Raw genomic sequence first — 14,744 nt, 5'->3', positions numbered from 1 at the left:
AGACTGTTCTCAGTCTGAAAACATCCATTATACTATTCAATGCAAACTCAAAAACTCTCCAAAGAAACTCATACAAATGAAAATAACACATTATGGAGAATAGAATAGCTGCCTTGAGGAAAGAAGAGATGGAAAATATGATACTAAAAGGAAACAGATACATAAAATAAGAAATGCATCTGCACATACCAATAACAGTAATATGCCATGAAAACTTGCTTTGAATATGTCAGTCTTCTTCACCTGAGGTTAAACAATATATTTACAGTCAGCATGTTATTAAATTTAAAGGGTTTGAATCAATTTAAAAAAATTTTAAAATGACTTATGGGTGTTACCATAAGCAGTCATCTTGAGCAATACTGTGAGAATGGCTTAATTCATATGCATTTCTTTACTTAAGGGACCAATACTATGTATTTCTCCCTCCTTACTTACTGAGGCTGACTGTCGTAGAAATATCCTTTAATTGACTCTTCTTGGGACTCACTCACACCTGCCACTTTAATTCTGGTAGGTAACTGTGGAATCAAAAATAGAAGAAGGAAGACATAAAGAGAAAACTCATGTTATTACTAGTTTTCATTGCATGCCTCATCCACCCTCCCCTCCTACTCCAGCCTCTCATGCTAAACATTGAAAACATATGCAAAAATGAAAAGAAGAGAGAGTTCTGTTTTTATTTCTCTTTTCTTAATGCTTTACACCTATCTTGTTCTCTGTTGTGATCCTATCAAGCTTTTCTGAGCACCAGTTTTTAAAGAGGGCAGAATGTAGAAAAACTGTGAAATGTAAGAAGAGCAAAGAGCAGAGCAGAGTAGGTTTTCTCCAGTCCCGCCCATCAGTCAACTCAAATCACATTCTCCTTGACCCCTATATTGGCTTGAGCAATGTAGGACTGGCAATAAATGACTCAAAAATCTCAGTGGCTTAATCCAATAAAAGTTTATTTCTCACCCATACAAAGTTTATTTCAAATGTTTTTCATTGGGGAACTTGTGGCTTTACTCCAAAGAGTGACTCAGGAATCCAGACTCCTTCCAACTTGTGATATCACCCTCTTTGACATGTGAACTCCAGTGACACGAAGGGAAGGAAGAGACTGCAAGGGAGGTATACTGTGACCCACATCATAAACAAACTGGTCTCACTCAGATGTAAAAACACACTGTCTATCGACACTCCACGGGCAAGTCCACAAGTCTTAGGTGTCCCACAAATTATCTATTTCTGCCACACACCTCATCAGTGATGAGGATTTCACTTTATTTCAAGTGCCTATTTGTCCACTGTGTTCCCAGTGTCTTTCATCAACCTAGAATTTATGCATAAGCTAATAGCTCCATGTAAAGCAGTCCGTGATCTTGAATGTTTGAATAGCATTGAAGAGATATATTAGTAGGGTTCTATGTTAGGCTCTGGACACACTTCTTCAAAGAATTATTGGTGAGTAAAATGGTTTGCTTTTATGTTTTTATGAGGACAATAAAATACATCAGGGACATTATGGGCCAAATAGGATTTTGTGGAATGGAATTAGAACTAAATCTCTCATGTAACAATTATTATGGTATTATGAAAATTTATATTTAATATTAAATTAAGTATATAAATTGATGCCTGCACATAATAATATTTTGGAGGAGGATCTAAATGGAAATATGTAGGGACATGATGATTTTTTATTACAGAAGCAGAGTGATGTCTGTGAGAGCACAGAACTGCTGCATATACATATATTCTTTCATAGGGTAATTTTTAAAGATAACTTTGTTTATTAATTTCCTTTGGGAAGACAGCATTAGATTTTTTTCCCCTACAGATAAGAGACTATTTTATCTTGATGATCTCAGGTGATAGCACAGTGTTTAGCTTATCTGTGTAGTCCAAACACTTGCTAATTTGAATGTAACTCTTGGAAAGGATTTTATTTGGGTTCCTATGTGACACTGGGGGTAAAGAACACACATGCCAATGGCAGAGATTTAAGAGACCTGGGTTCGATCCCTGGGTCAGGAAGATCACCTGGAGGAGGGCATGGCAACCCATTCCAGTATTCTTGCCTGGCAAATCCCATGAAAAGAGGAGACTGGTGGGCTACAGTCCATGAGGTCACAGAGTCAGACAGGACTGAAGCAACTTAACACACACTTACGTGGAGAACAACTAAGAGCTACTGAAGAAAGCTCATTGATTTTCATAGGTATAACACAGGAAGACATTCTGAAGCCATTTCTCTGATAATGCAAACAACACATGAAACTAACTCTGCATCCAGTAAAACAACAACAAAGATTATTTTAAAGACATTCTCTAAGGAAGCAAAGATAAATATGATGGAGTCATTTGTTTAAGGGGCAAAGAGTCGGATATGACTGAGCAACTGAACGACAACAACAAATCTATGAACTCTATGGCTTCTCTGGTAGCTCAGACGGTAAAGAATCTGCCTTCAATGCAGAAGACACTGAGAGCTTGGGTTCGACCCCTGGGTTGGGAAGATTCCCAAGAAGAGGCAAAGGCAACCCAGTCTAGTACTCTGCCAGGAGAATCCCATGGACAGAAGAGCCTGGCAGGCTCCATGGGGTCACAAAGAGTCAGACACGACTGAGTGACTAAGCACAATCACATGCTGTTTTTCATTTTTTAAAATATATTATGGCTCTGGTATTTTTATGCTTTTTTAAATGTTTTCTGATTATTCAATGATAATTGTATTCTGTTTGCTCTTTTTAAGGAGTATGTTGGATTTCATGGTAATCCATACTTTGAAAGAATTCACTGTATTCATTATTATTCTCGACTTGCTTCTGTTATACTGCTAATTTTTTACAGCTTGTTCTGTGCCAAGCATTGTAGGCTGAAATGAAAATGTACATGATTCCCTGGCCTCCAGAATGTAGGAATCCATGACAAGAGAAGAACAACAAAATTCACTATGATAAGGGCTTGATTATACATACAATAGTAGAATGCATGTTATACTCAATATGACAAAGATAGTTAATGCTTGAAAGTGGGAGTGGAAGATGTTATAAATGGTGAAAAACACTTGAAAAGAGACTACATCACAATGTAGCTAACTGTGTCACATGGTACCTTTTTATCATTGGTTTATTTTTTATGTTTAGACAACTGAATTAATTAGGGGGTCAAAAGTGGGACTTACCCATTTACAAAACCCTAGTGCAACAGTGTCTGACTTTGACTCATATTAGTTGATCTAAAGGATTATGTTTCTGTTGAACTGGCAAAAAGAAATTACCTGATCTATTATGATGTACCCCGTGATCTTCTGATGGAAGTTTTCAGGGCTATTGTGCATCGTGGTGATAACAAATATTATAGAGATGTCATATTTCTCTTTTTGAATTTATAGTTGGTGAGGGCTTAATCATGAACCTAGTTTAATGCTTTTATAATCTTATTTAAATTTATAGCCTGTGCATTGAGGCAGATGCTATTGCTACCTAATTTTCATAGATGAAACACTGAAACTTAAAGAAATTAAATGACTGACTTAAGGTGATGCACATTGAATTGAGGCATAAAAAAGATATCAGGCACTCTATCCTGATCTCTTAACTACAACATTTCTACCCTTTACTTTTTTCCCATTCTAAAATCAGTTTTAATAGTGGTAGCATTTTGTTAAGGTTTTACTGTACCAGACTTAATTGTTCTCTCAATTTGTTCCAATAATTACTTCTCTGTTAGTAAGCATTGCACATCTAATGACTCAAACTTATTATATGACCTCAAAAGTTTCTTCAATTGTTGCACAAACTAAAGTACATCTTAAAAGGTGTTTTTTACAAATATATCCTTTGTATTATGCCCGAGACATGTATATATTCATTAATAGTATATCTATTAAGGAAATGGTAGAAAGCTAGTTGTGACCTGTGTAATGGTAAAGTCAGAAAATAATGTAAAGTAGTTTTAGAAAAAAATTAAAGGTATCACTTACGGTGATATTTACTTTATAATGGGACCCATGATATTAAAAGATGCTTGCTCTTTGGAAAAAAGCAATGACCAACCTAGACAGCATATTAAGCAGAGACATTACTTTGCCAACAAAGGTCTATCTAGTCAAGGCTATGGTTTTTCCAGTAGTCATGTATGGATGTAAGTGTTGGACTATAAAGGAAGCTGAGTGCCAAAGAATTGATACTTTTGAACTGTGGTGTTGGAGAAGACTCTTGTGAGTCCCTTGGACTGCAAGGGGATCCAAACCAGTCCATCCTAAAGGAGATCAGTCCTGGGTATTCATTGGAAGGACTGATGTTGAAGCTGAAACTCCAATATTTGGCCACCTGATGTGAAGTGCTAACTCATTTGAAAGACCCTGATGCTGGGAAAGACTGAGGGCAGGAGGATGAGGGGACAACAGAGGATGAGATGGTTGGATGGCATCACCAACTCAATGGACATGGGTTTGGGTGGACTCCGGGAGTTGGTGATGGACAGGGAGGCCTGGTGTGCTGCAGTCCATGGGGTCACAAAGAATCAGACATGACTGAGCGACTGAACTGAACTGAATGAGTGTGAATACAGTAAGGAATGTGAAAGAGATTAAGAATGAGAATTACAGAACTGGGTGGACAAAAATACGGATATATCTACTGCTACATTCCTATCTATATACACACTTTTCATGAAAGTTTGGGGGGGATTTTCCTAAATCTTCTCTCCAATAGACTAGTTTTTTCTTCTTTTATATTCTTTCATGGGAAAAATTCACCATTTATGTATTTAAGAGTTTATACCACTTACAGAGCTTAATTTGCTTTCTGGTAATCCCATTTCAAACTCTCAAATTTGATATCCTCCTGATTAGGTCATATGTAATTTCCAAGAACTTTCAGTCATCCAGTCATTATGGAATAAAGGTCATGCAATGCAAATATTGCTGCTTAGGAAACAGCAATAGGAAACAGCTTAGGAAATCTATGTGACTGGATCCTATTGTGGTTTAGTCATTACTGTGAAACCACATGGACTATATACTGCCTATATACTATAGGCTCTTCTGCCTATACGCTATGCCAGGCAAGAATATTGGAATGGGGTTGCCATTTCCTTCCCAACCCAGGGATTGAACCCAAGTCTCCTGTGGCTCCTGCATAGGCAGGTGGGTTCTTCACCACTGAGCCACTAGGGAAGCAGCTCTCAGGAAAACAGAACCTACTCATAAGATAGGTTTTCATGATATTACATCCCTTGAATTCTGGGTGAACACAACTTTTTTTATCTAAATATGCATCTCCACTGATAAAACATTTTATTAAGATATAATTATCTTCAGTAAAATCTCAAGAGCACCTCCACTTTAACAAGGCATCTCAAAATCTAACCATTCTATTGCATTCACAAACTATGACAAGAAGTCACTCTTCTCTAGGCCCATGACACCTAGGTGACTTCCATATTTCTATTAGTGTACTCTCATTTTTATACAAGTATTATGTTTTTTTTCTGCAGAATATGGATATTTCCAATACTCCTAACATAATCATTAACATTATTAAAGTGTAAGTTCCATTTAGAATCAAAAACTTGCAAAGAAATAAATTTCATATTGTAAATTGGCCAATGGTCTAAAATATTAATATGTCCTGTTTTAGATGGAAAACAGTGTGAATGATAACCTCAAGTATCAAGACCATCTATCAAACTTCCCTGGATGTCATTCTGGCTGCCATAATCTATTTCCGTGGCCCAGGGGTTTTGAGGACCACCTGTGAGGAAAAAATTGGGGGTGTGTATGTGTATGTGCGTGTGTGTGTAGGGTGTATTGAGTCTGATACAATTGTTGTATTTTCCTTTGAATCTGCAAATCATGTGTCTGAATGCTTTGATTTTTTTTTGCTTTGACAGTGATTTGTTTTCATTACCTTTTTTGTTTGTTCAGTTGCTTTTCCCCATTCTTGGCTAACTAAAATTGTGTTTAACTACAGGGCCAGTTTTATGTAGATGAAGGGAGTAAATTGTTAGAAGCCAATAAAATTTGTACAAATAAAGACTACCATTAATGCACTCAAATTTGAAGATGCTAGAGAACAGACTCTGACTGGCTTAACTCTGGTCAGATGCCCATCATTTTTCTTTTCTATCAGCTATTGTCAGGAAGACAGGTTAGGCATCAAGCTTGTGATTGCTAAGGACCTACCCTATGAACAAGCTGGATACTTACCATTGACGTATGGATGGGAAGAAATTCAATATGTAAATTCACTCAAAATTCCAATACTCTATCCACTAAGACTGTATAACTATTGATTAAATATGCAAGTAAAAGAGGCCGCCCTGTGAATTTCCAATGAAGAAATTAGCAGAAAACCTCCTCATTTGATGTTACCATTTACCACTTTTTCTTGACAATAACAATAATTGCTGGGAAGTTATTGGGCAATCTTAGATATTACTGATAGTCTGATAGGAACTTTCAATATTCTTTGTGGAACTGAAGTACTAATGGAGGAACCAAACTGATGGAGATGCTAACACTAGGACTGAATTAGAAAGAAATCATGGCTGTTTTGAGGTACCACAGGAGAAAACGCATGGTAGAAGATTCTGAGAAAACTATCAAAAATAACAATGTGATGTATTCTGTGTCCTTAGGACTTTTAAAGTTCAATCCTTGAAGTAAGCAAAACAATTTATCTTCTTTCTCACTATTTTATCTATTATCTTCTTTCCTCTATATTTTTTCTCTTGTCAAAAAAGAAGTATTTTTCTTTATTGATGGTATAGAATTTAAACTACCTGGACCCAAAGTGTCCATTGTGGAAAGCTTTATACCTGACAGCTATATTTTAGCCAATGAAAGAACAATAAAATACTGGCTTCACTCCTCCTTTGTTCCTACTTTCAAGGCAGTGCACACTACAGTTTGAACAGTAACCCAGCACACTTGCTATCAGTCTGAGCTGTTACTTTGAGCCGTCTTTCACTATCCTTTGGCTATCTTTCCATTTATATATTGGGAAAATAATGTTAATTATATGTAATCCCTACCTAGTAAATTATAGTGGAATGATATAATGGAATGGTATAGGATTAGTAAAAATAATGAGAGAGTTCTAGAGACACTAACAAAAAAAAATATTCAGGTTATAATGTCCATTGTGGAAAAAAGGTGCTATAATTTTTATATACATACATTTATAGCAAACTGTGCAAATTAATCAACAGTTAGAACTGGACATGGAACAATAGACTGGTTCCAAATACGAAAAGGAGTACGTCAAGGCTGTATATTGTCACCCGGCTTATTTAACTTATATGCAGAGTACATCACGAGAAACGCTGGGCTGGAAGAAGCACAAGTTGGAATCAAGATTGCCGGGAGAAATATCAATAACCTCAGATATGCAGATAACACAACCCTTATGGCAGAAAATGAAGAGGAACTAAAAAGCCCTTTGATGAAAGTGAAGGAGGAGAGTGAAAAAGTTGGCTTAAAGCTCAACATTCAGAAAACTAAGATCATGGCATCCGGTCCCATCACTTTATGGCAAATAGATGGGGAAACAGTGGAAACAGTGTCAGACTTTATTTTTTGGGGCTCCAAAATCACCCCAGATGGTGCCTGCTGCCATGAAATTAAAAGATGTTTACTCCTTGGAAGGAAAGTTATGACCAACCTAGATAGCATATTTAAAAGCAGAGACATTGCTTTGCCAATAACGGTCAGTCTAGTAAAGGCTGCAGTTTTTCCAGTAGTCATGTATGGATGTGAGAGTTGGACGGTGAAGAAAGTTGAGCGCCAAAGAATTGGTACTTTTGAAGTGTGGTGTTGGAGAAGACTCTTGAGAGTCCCTTGGACTGCAATGAGATCCAACCAGTTCATCCTAAAGGAGATCAGTCCTGGGTGTTCATTGGGAGGACTGATGTTGAAGCTGAAACTCTAATACTTTGGCCACCTGATAGGAATAGCTGACTCATTGGAAAAGACCCTAATGCTGGGAAGGATTGGGGGCAGGAGGAGAAGGGGACGACAGAGGATGAGATGGCTGGATGGCATCACTGATTCGATGGACATGGGTTTTGGTAGACTCAGGGAGTTGGTGATGGACAGGGAGGCCTGGCGTGCTGCAATTCATGGGGTCGCAAAGAGTTGGACACAACTGAGCGACTGAACTGAACTGTGCATATTAATATGCAAAAGCATAGATCATATTTAAACACTATGTCTCTGGGTGATAAGTTGTCATGACACTTTCATAGATCTGTGCTATAAGTGATCCTCTCTGTGTACCTATATGTAAATGAAGGCTTATAGTGTAGTCATTTTACTATGAGTGGGTTATACTTTTTGAATCCATAAAGTCATTTTTAACAACCTAATTGGCTATAGCTTTTGTAACAGTTGTTCAACCTTTTCTACAAAATACATTGATAGCAATACAGAGTGATGTTCTTATGTACGGACAAGGAAAAAATATAAATAAATGCAGATTTATTTTTTACTGATTTGAAATTTTTATTATATTTTTATTCTCAAAGTTTAATATTATAGAATCACATATAACTGAGTTTGAATGAAATTCTTAAGAACATAGATACACAATTAATTTACCACCATATGCTGAATTGCAACATAAAATGTTTTAAAGATATTATGATAAAACACAACTGTGTGAAATAATCATAAAAGCCTTCTCTATGTGAATTGTGCTGCACTAATATTCTGATTCACCTTTCCAGAATAATAAACACTTTAGGCTGTCTATTTAGCTATTTCTCATTTTTCTTATTGACAACTCTATAACTTTACCTATTACCTTGCGACTTGGGAATATAGGCTGTGTCATTTGGAATAACACTGGTGATTTATCTAGTCTGGCATTCTCTGTTCTAAAAATAAATTTTGAAGATCATTCTCCCCTCTGTGCTTAAGAAGACAACATGGTTTAGAATTTACAAAAAAAGAGTAGAGATTAATCTTAGGCAAGAGTATGCCAATTGCATGTGACATTTATCCTTCCAGCCAGATGGCAGTGGGATGGAATTTGGGTCTTTCTTTTTCCTTTATGTATTATTCACAAGCTAATTCAATGTTCAAATGATAAAACCAACAGCAAGCCTGAGTAATTTCATTGTGTAATCAGCCAGATCTTCCACTGAAAAGAAGGAAAGTTTCTAGTCCATATATTATTAGTAAAGTACATTTTGTTTAATAGTTTTAATAGCATTAATAACCAGAATAATATATATATATATATATATATATATATATATACATATATATATATATAATGTTCACTAGCAAACATTCCATGAGCTGTTATATAAAATTAATGTTGTTTGCTAAGGAACTTTGAATCTGCTGGTCAGTTCTGCTACCTTCTTCCCTATCTAAAAGAAAAAATAACCTTTGTTTTCTAAATGTTTAGAAGTGTTCCAATAATGATGGAACTAATAGTAGAGGCTGTCTGACCTGGTAGTAATATCACTGAGAATGGAGAAACACAGATACAGTAAAGAAGGTGGCATCTTTATAAGTGAATTTGGCCCAGAATATATTAAAACAAGTGTGAGATAAGTTGTCAGTACAACTTTCCTGAGAAATGTATATTTTTGCTGTAATTATTTAGACAACTCAAAAGATTAGTAGCTGCAAAATATGTACTCAGGAAAACAAAAATGAAAAACATTTCAAATTCTTCTTTTAAAAAATGGACATTTAGTAAAAATATAACACTTAAGAATAATGATAAATATGTGTGGAGTTGTTAATATTGAAAGGAATATATTAAATGTTTCAATCTTCAGTAACGTCATGAAATAAATGCTGGATTTATCTTCCCATTTTAAAGGAGAGTTTAAAAAGCTTCTTCAGAGACGCATAAGTAGTTATCTGAAGAGTCAGGTTTAAATCAAACATTCTTGGTCTAGGGCCTGTGCTCTCACCAGTTTTCTTATCTAGCTTTTCAATGAAGACTGAGTATTCTTTTAAAGGAAAATAACATTTCCAGAGGTGAAGGCATTATCATTAATCCATTGGACTTTTGAGGGAATAAGAGGACACGTGAGGGCTAAATGGATTCTTGGATGCTAACGAAAAAGCATTCTGTTGTTTATACTAAATCAAGTTCTGAGGATGCTGACAGGTAGCATTGAGTCTGTTTATACTAAATCAAGTTCTGAGGATGCTGATAGGTAGCATCGAGTCTATTGTGATATCTGGAATGAGGGAGCCACTTCATGACAAGTACATTCTAGAAAATTAGACAGATATGTTGGGGAAAGAGGAACAGAGATAAATGAAGGTGAACATGATCTAATTTACTGTATTAGGAGGGTCTCGGCTAAATTAGAGAATCTTCTACTGGTGATTCTCTGCCTATAGATAGCTCAGCATTTTATATTGGATATTTTGAAGAGGTCTTATTCCTTTGAGGAAGTAAGTAAACTGTTGGTATACCATGGAAAAAGAAATTCCACTCAGACTCCTTGCAAGTAGCAGTTAAGGCTTTGAATAGTGTGCTCTTTTCACGTGACTGAATACATTTTGCCAAGATAGGCTGTGGCCAGGTCAGACACAGCCCCAGAGAAACCAGGTGTACACCTGTACTGGTCTTCCCAGGTAGCGCTAGTGGTAAAGAACCTTCCTGCCAATGCAAGAGATGTCAGAGAGGTGGGATCAATGCCTGGGTTGAGAAGATCCCCTGGAGAAGGGCGTGGCAACCCACTCCAGTATTCTTGCCAGGAGAATCCCATGGAGACAGGAGCCTGGTGGGCTACAGTCCATGGGGTTGCACAGGGTGGGACTGGACTGAAGCGATTTAGCATGCTTGCCTATACGAAACTCATCATTTCATGTTACGGGAAGTATACTTTTCCCTCCCTCATTCTTCACCCTACATAAAATCTGCTCCCAATCCTTCTAATTGTTTCCCTTAATTTCATTTTCCCAACAGCATCAGCCTCCTAGATTGAGCAACTGTGTGTGTGCTTAACCGCCTAGTCGTGTCCGAGTCTTCGCAACTCCCTGGACCATAGCTAGCCAGGCTCCTCCATCCATGGGATTTCCCAAACAAGAATTTTGGAGTGGGTTGCCATTTCCAACTCCAGGGAATCTTCCCTACAAATCTCTTGCATCTTCTGCGCCACAGGTGGATTCTTTACCCCTGGGGCAACTAGGAAGTCCAAGAGCAACCTGAGTTTGTCTCAATTCTAAAATAGCTTCCTCCATGCCTTGGCACCCATTCCTAAAGATTGAGGAAACTATTAATAAGAAAAACCTCTTCAGTTTCATTAGTTAGTTGTTACATTATGTTATGTCAGCCTTTCCCACATAATTTGTTTGTATACCTTTGAAGGGGCTTCCCAGGTGATTCAGATATAAGGAAACTGCCTGCCAAGCAGGAGATGTGGGTTCGATCCCTGGGTCAGGAAAATCCTCCAGAGAAGAAATGGCAAACTCTCCAGTATTCTTGGCTGGAGAATTCCATGGACAGAGGAACCTGGCCGGCTATAGTCCACGGAATGGCAAAGAGTCAGGCAGTATTTAGAGACTAAAAAACAACAACAATCCCTTGGAAGTCCTAAAAGCTCCTAGGTTAATGACACACTATATTGATGTCTTGTTTAAAGGTAATGAAAAAATCCAGGGAATATAGTAGGATAAACATTAAAGAATGTCTTTAATTTTAAATGTATCAAGATTGTGTTGCTTATGATACATCTGTGTAGAGGGTGTCTTATAAGTACTTAGAGAAATGCAGTTAGAGCCCAGAAGAGACAATGGCAAGAAAAATATAAATCAGAATCATCAGCCTAAAGATTCTGACTCAAATTAGAGGATGCACATGATTATCTAAAGCTCACATTTGTATCTCTTCTTTTTTTTTGAGTCCAGTAAATAGCACTCATTGTCTCTATTCAAGTTACAGATAAATTGAGAAATAGACAGCAGATGCAGCAATAGACAAAGACCAAGAGAAATCATTTTTATGATTTATAAAGCTAGATTGGAAGACACACACTTGATTTAAGTATTAGTAGACTTGAGATCTCCCTAATTATACCAGAAACTACTCAGAATATCCCATTCAAGCAGAAATCAGGGTCTGCAAATTATATCTCTATTTTTTTCTGCTGATTTAGTTTGACTAAGAAGAAAGGAATGGACTGAATTTTCTGTGTCTAGGTATGTTCCTAAATTAATGGTGGTTAACTCCTTTACATTAATATTAGCTGGGAAAATGAATGGAGTAATGAAGAAAGGAGGGATACAGACACTTGAGATAGACTGTATATATTTTATAACCAGGAATCTCTCTAATGTATCAGAGGTGTGACCTAATTAATGAAATCTACTCAAAAATTCACACATTACTCAAGATTGAACATTTCTCAAATTATCTGCAAAACTACCCCATGTCCAAGGTTGGGGTGGCAGCCGAGAGGAGCTGTCCCATGTCCAAGGAAAGGGGCAGTGACTGCACTTTGCTGGAGTAGCCGTAAAGAGATACCCCAGGTCCAAGGTAAGAGAAACCCAGTAAGAATGTAGGCACTGAGAAGGCATCAGAGGGCAGACAGATGGAAACCACAACCACAGACAACTAGCCAATCTGCTCACATGGACCACATCCTTGTTTAACTCAATGAAACTAAGCCATGCCATGAGGGGCCACCTAAGACAGACGGGGCATGGTGGAGAGGGCTGACAGAAGGTGGTCCACTGGAGAAGGGAATGGCAAACCACTTCAGTATTCTTGCCTTGAGAACACCATGAACAGCATGAAAAGGCAAAAATACAGGGCACTGAAAGATAACTCTCCAGGTTGGTAGGTGCCCAATATGCTACTGGTGATTAGTGGAGAAATAACTCCAGAAAGAATGAAGGGATGGAGCCAAAGCAAAAACAACACCCAGTTGTGGATGGGACTGGTGATAGAAGCAAGGTCCGATGCTGTAAAGAGCAATATTGCATAGGAACCTGGAATGTTAGGTCCATGAATCAAGACAAATTGGAAGTGGTCAAACAGGAGATGGCAAGAGTGAACACTGACATTCTAGGAATCAGCGAACTAAGATGGACTGGAATGAGTGAATTAACTCAGACGACCATTATATCTTCTACTGTAAGTAGAAGTTCCTTAGAAGAAATGGAGTAGCCATTATGGTCAACTAGAGAGTTCAAAATGCAGTACTTGGATGCAGTCTCTAAAACGACAAAATGATCTGGTTCCAAGGCAAACCATTCAATATCACAGTATCCAAGTCTATGCCCTGACCAGTAATGCTGAAGAAGCTGTAACAGTTCTATAAAGACCTACAAGACCTTCTAGAACTAACACCCAAAATAGATTTCATTATAGCATACTGGAATGCAAAAGTAGGCAGTCAAGAAACACCTGGAGTAACAGGCAAATTTGGCCTTGGAGTACAGAATGAAGCAGGGCAAAGGCTAACAGAGTTTTGCCAACAGAATGCACTGGTCATAGCAAACGCCGTCTTCCAACAACACAAGGGAAGAGTCTATCCATGGACATCACCAGATGGTCAACAACAAAATCAGGCTGACTATATTCTTTGCAGCCAAAGATGGAGAAGCTCTATACAGTCAGCGAAAACAAGACCGGGAGCTGACTGTAGCTCAGATCATGAACTCCTTATTGCCAAATTCAGACTGAAATTGAAGAAAGTGGAGAAAACCACTAGACCATTCAGGTATGACCTAAATCAAATCCCTTATAACTATACAGTAGAAGTGAGAAATAGATTTCAGGGACAAGATCTGACAGACAGAGTGCCTGATTAACTATGGATGGGGGTTCATGACATTGTACAGGAGACAGGAATCAAGACCATCTCCAAGGAAAATAAATGCAAAAAAGCAAAATGGCTGCCTGAGGAGGCCTTATAAATACCTGTGAAAAGAAGGGAAGTGAAAAGCAAAGGAGAAAAGGAAAGATATACCCATTTGAAAGCAGAGTTCCAAAGAATAGCAAGGAGAGTTAAGAAAGCCTTCCTCAGTGATCAATGCAAAGAAATAGAGGAAAACAACAGAATGGGAAAGACTAGAGATCTCTTCAAGAAAATTAGAGACACCAAGGGAACATTTCATGCAAAGATGGGCTTAATAAAGGACAGAAATGGTATGGAACTAACAGAAGCAGATATATTAAGAAGAGGGGGCAAGAACACACAGAACTGTACAAGAAAGATCTTCATGACCCAGAATATCATGATGCTGTGATCACTCACCTAGAGCAAGACATCCTGGAATATGACGTCAGGTTGGCCTTAGGAAGCATCACTACGAACAAACCTAGTGGAGGTGATGGAATTCCTGTTGAGTTATTTCAAATCCTGGAACACGATGCTGTGAAAGTGCTGCATTCAATATGCCAGCAAATTTGGAAAACTCACCAGTGGCCACAGGACTGGAAAATGTTCAGTTTTCATTCCAATCCCAAAGAAAGGCAATGCCAAAGAATGTTCAAACTACCTCACAATTGCACTCATCTCACACGCTTGTAAAGCAATACTCAAAATTCTCCATGCCAGGCTTCAGAAATACATGAACCGTTAACTTCCAGATGTTCAAGCTGGTTTTAGAAAAGGCAGAGGAACCAGAGATCAAATTGCCAACATCTACTGGATCATCGAAAAAGCAAGAGAGTTCCAGAAAAACATCTATTTTTGCTTTATCGACTATGCCAAAGCCTTTGACTGTGTGGATCACAATAAACTGTGGAAAATTCTTCAAGAGATGGGAA

The 14,744-nt window shown here is 37.7% G+C and overlaps 1 long non-coding RNA gene across 1 annotated transcript in view; it reads right to left on the bottom strand.

Moving 5' to 3' along the window:
• Nucleotides 1-444: 444 nt before the first annotated feature.
• LOC110150055 (uncharacterized) overlaps nucleotides 445-14,744 on the bottom strand; it is a 92,965-nt gene continuing 78,665 nt past the window's right edge. The window contains exon 5 of the long non-coding RNA XR_002317636.2: nucleotides 445-521. This is a non-coding gene — a long non-coding RNA (uncharacterized lncRNA). The remainder of the gene's footprint in view (nucleotides 522-14,744) is intronic.

Source organism: Odocoileus virginianus, chromosome 8 (assembly GCF_023699985.2).
Source record: "Odocoileus virginianus isolate 20LAN1187 ecotype Illinois chromosome 8, Ovbor_1.2, whole genome shotgun sequence".
NCBI classification, from domain to species: domain Eukaryota; kingdom Metazoa; phylum Chordata; class Mammalia; order Artiodactyla; family Cervidae; genus Odocoileus; species Odocoileus virginianus.
The sequence above is the reverse complement of the archived record's forward strand: the minus strand, read 5'-3'. Positions and strand labels throughout refer to the sequence as shown.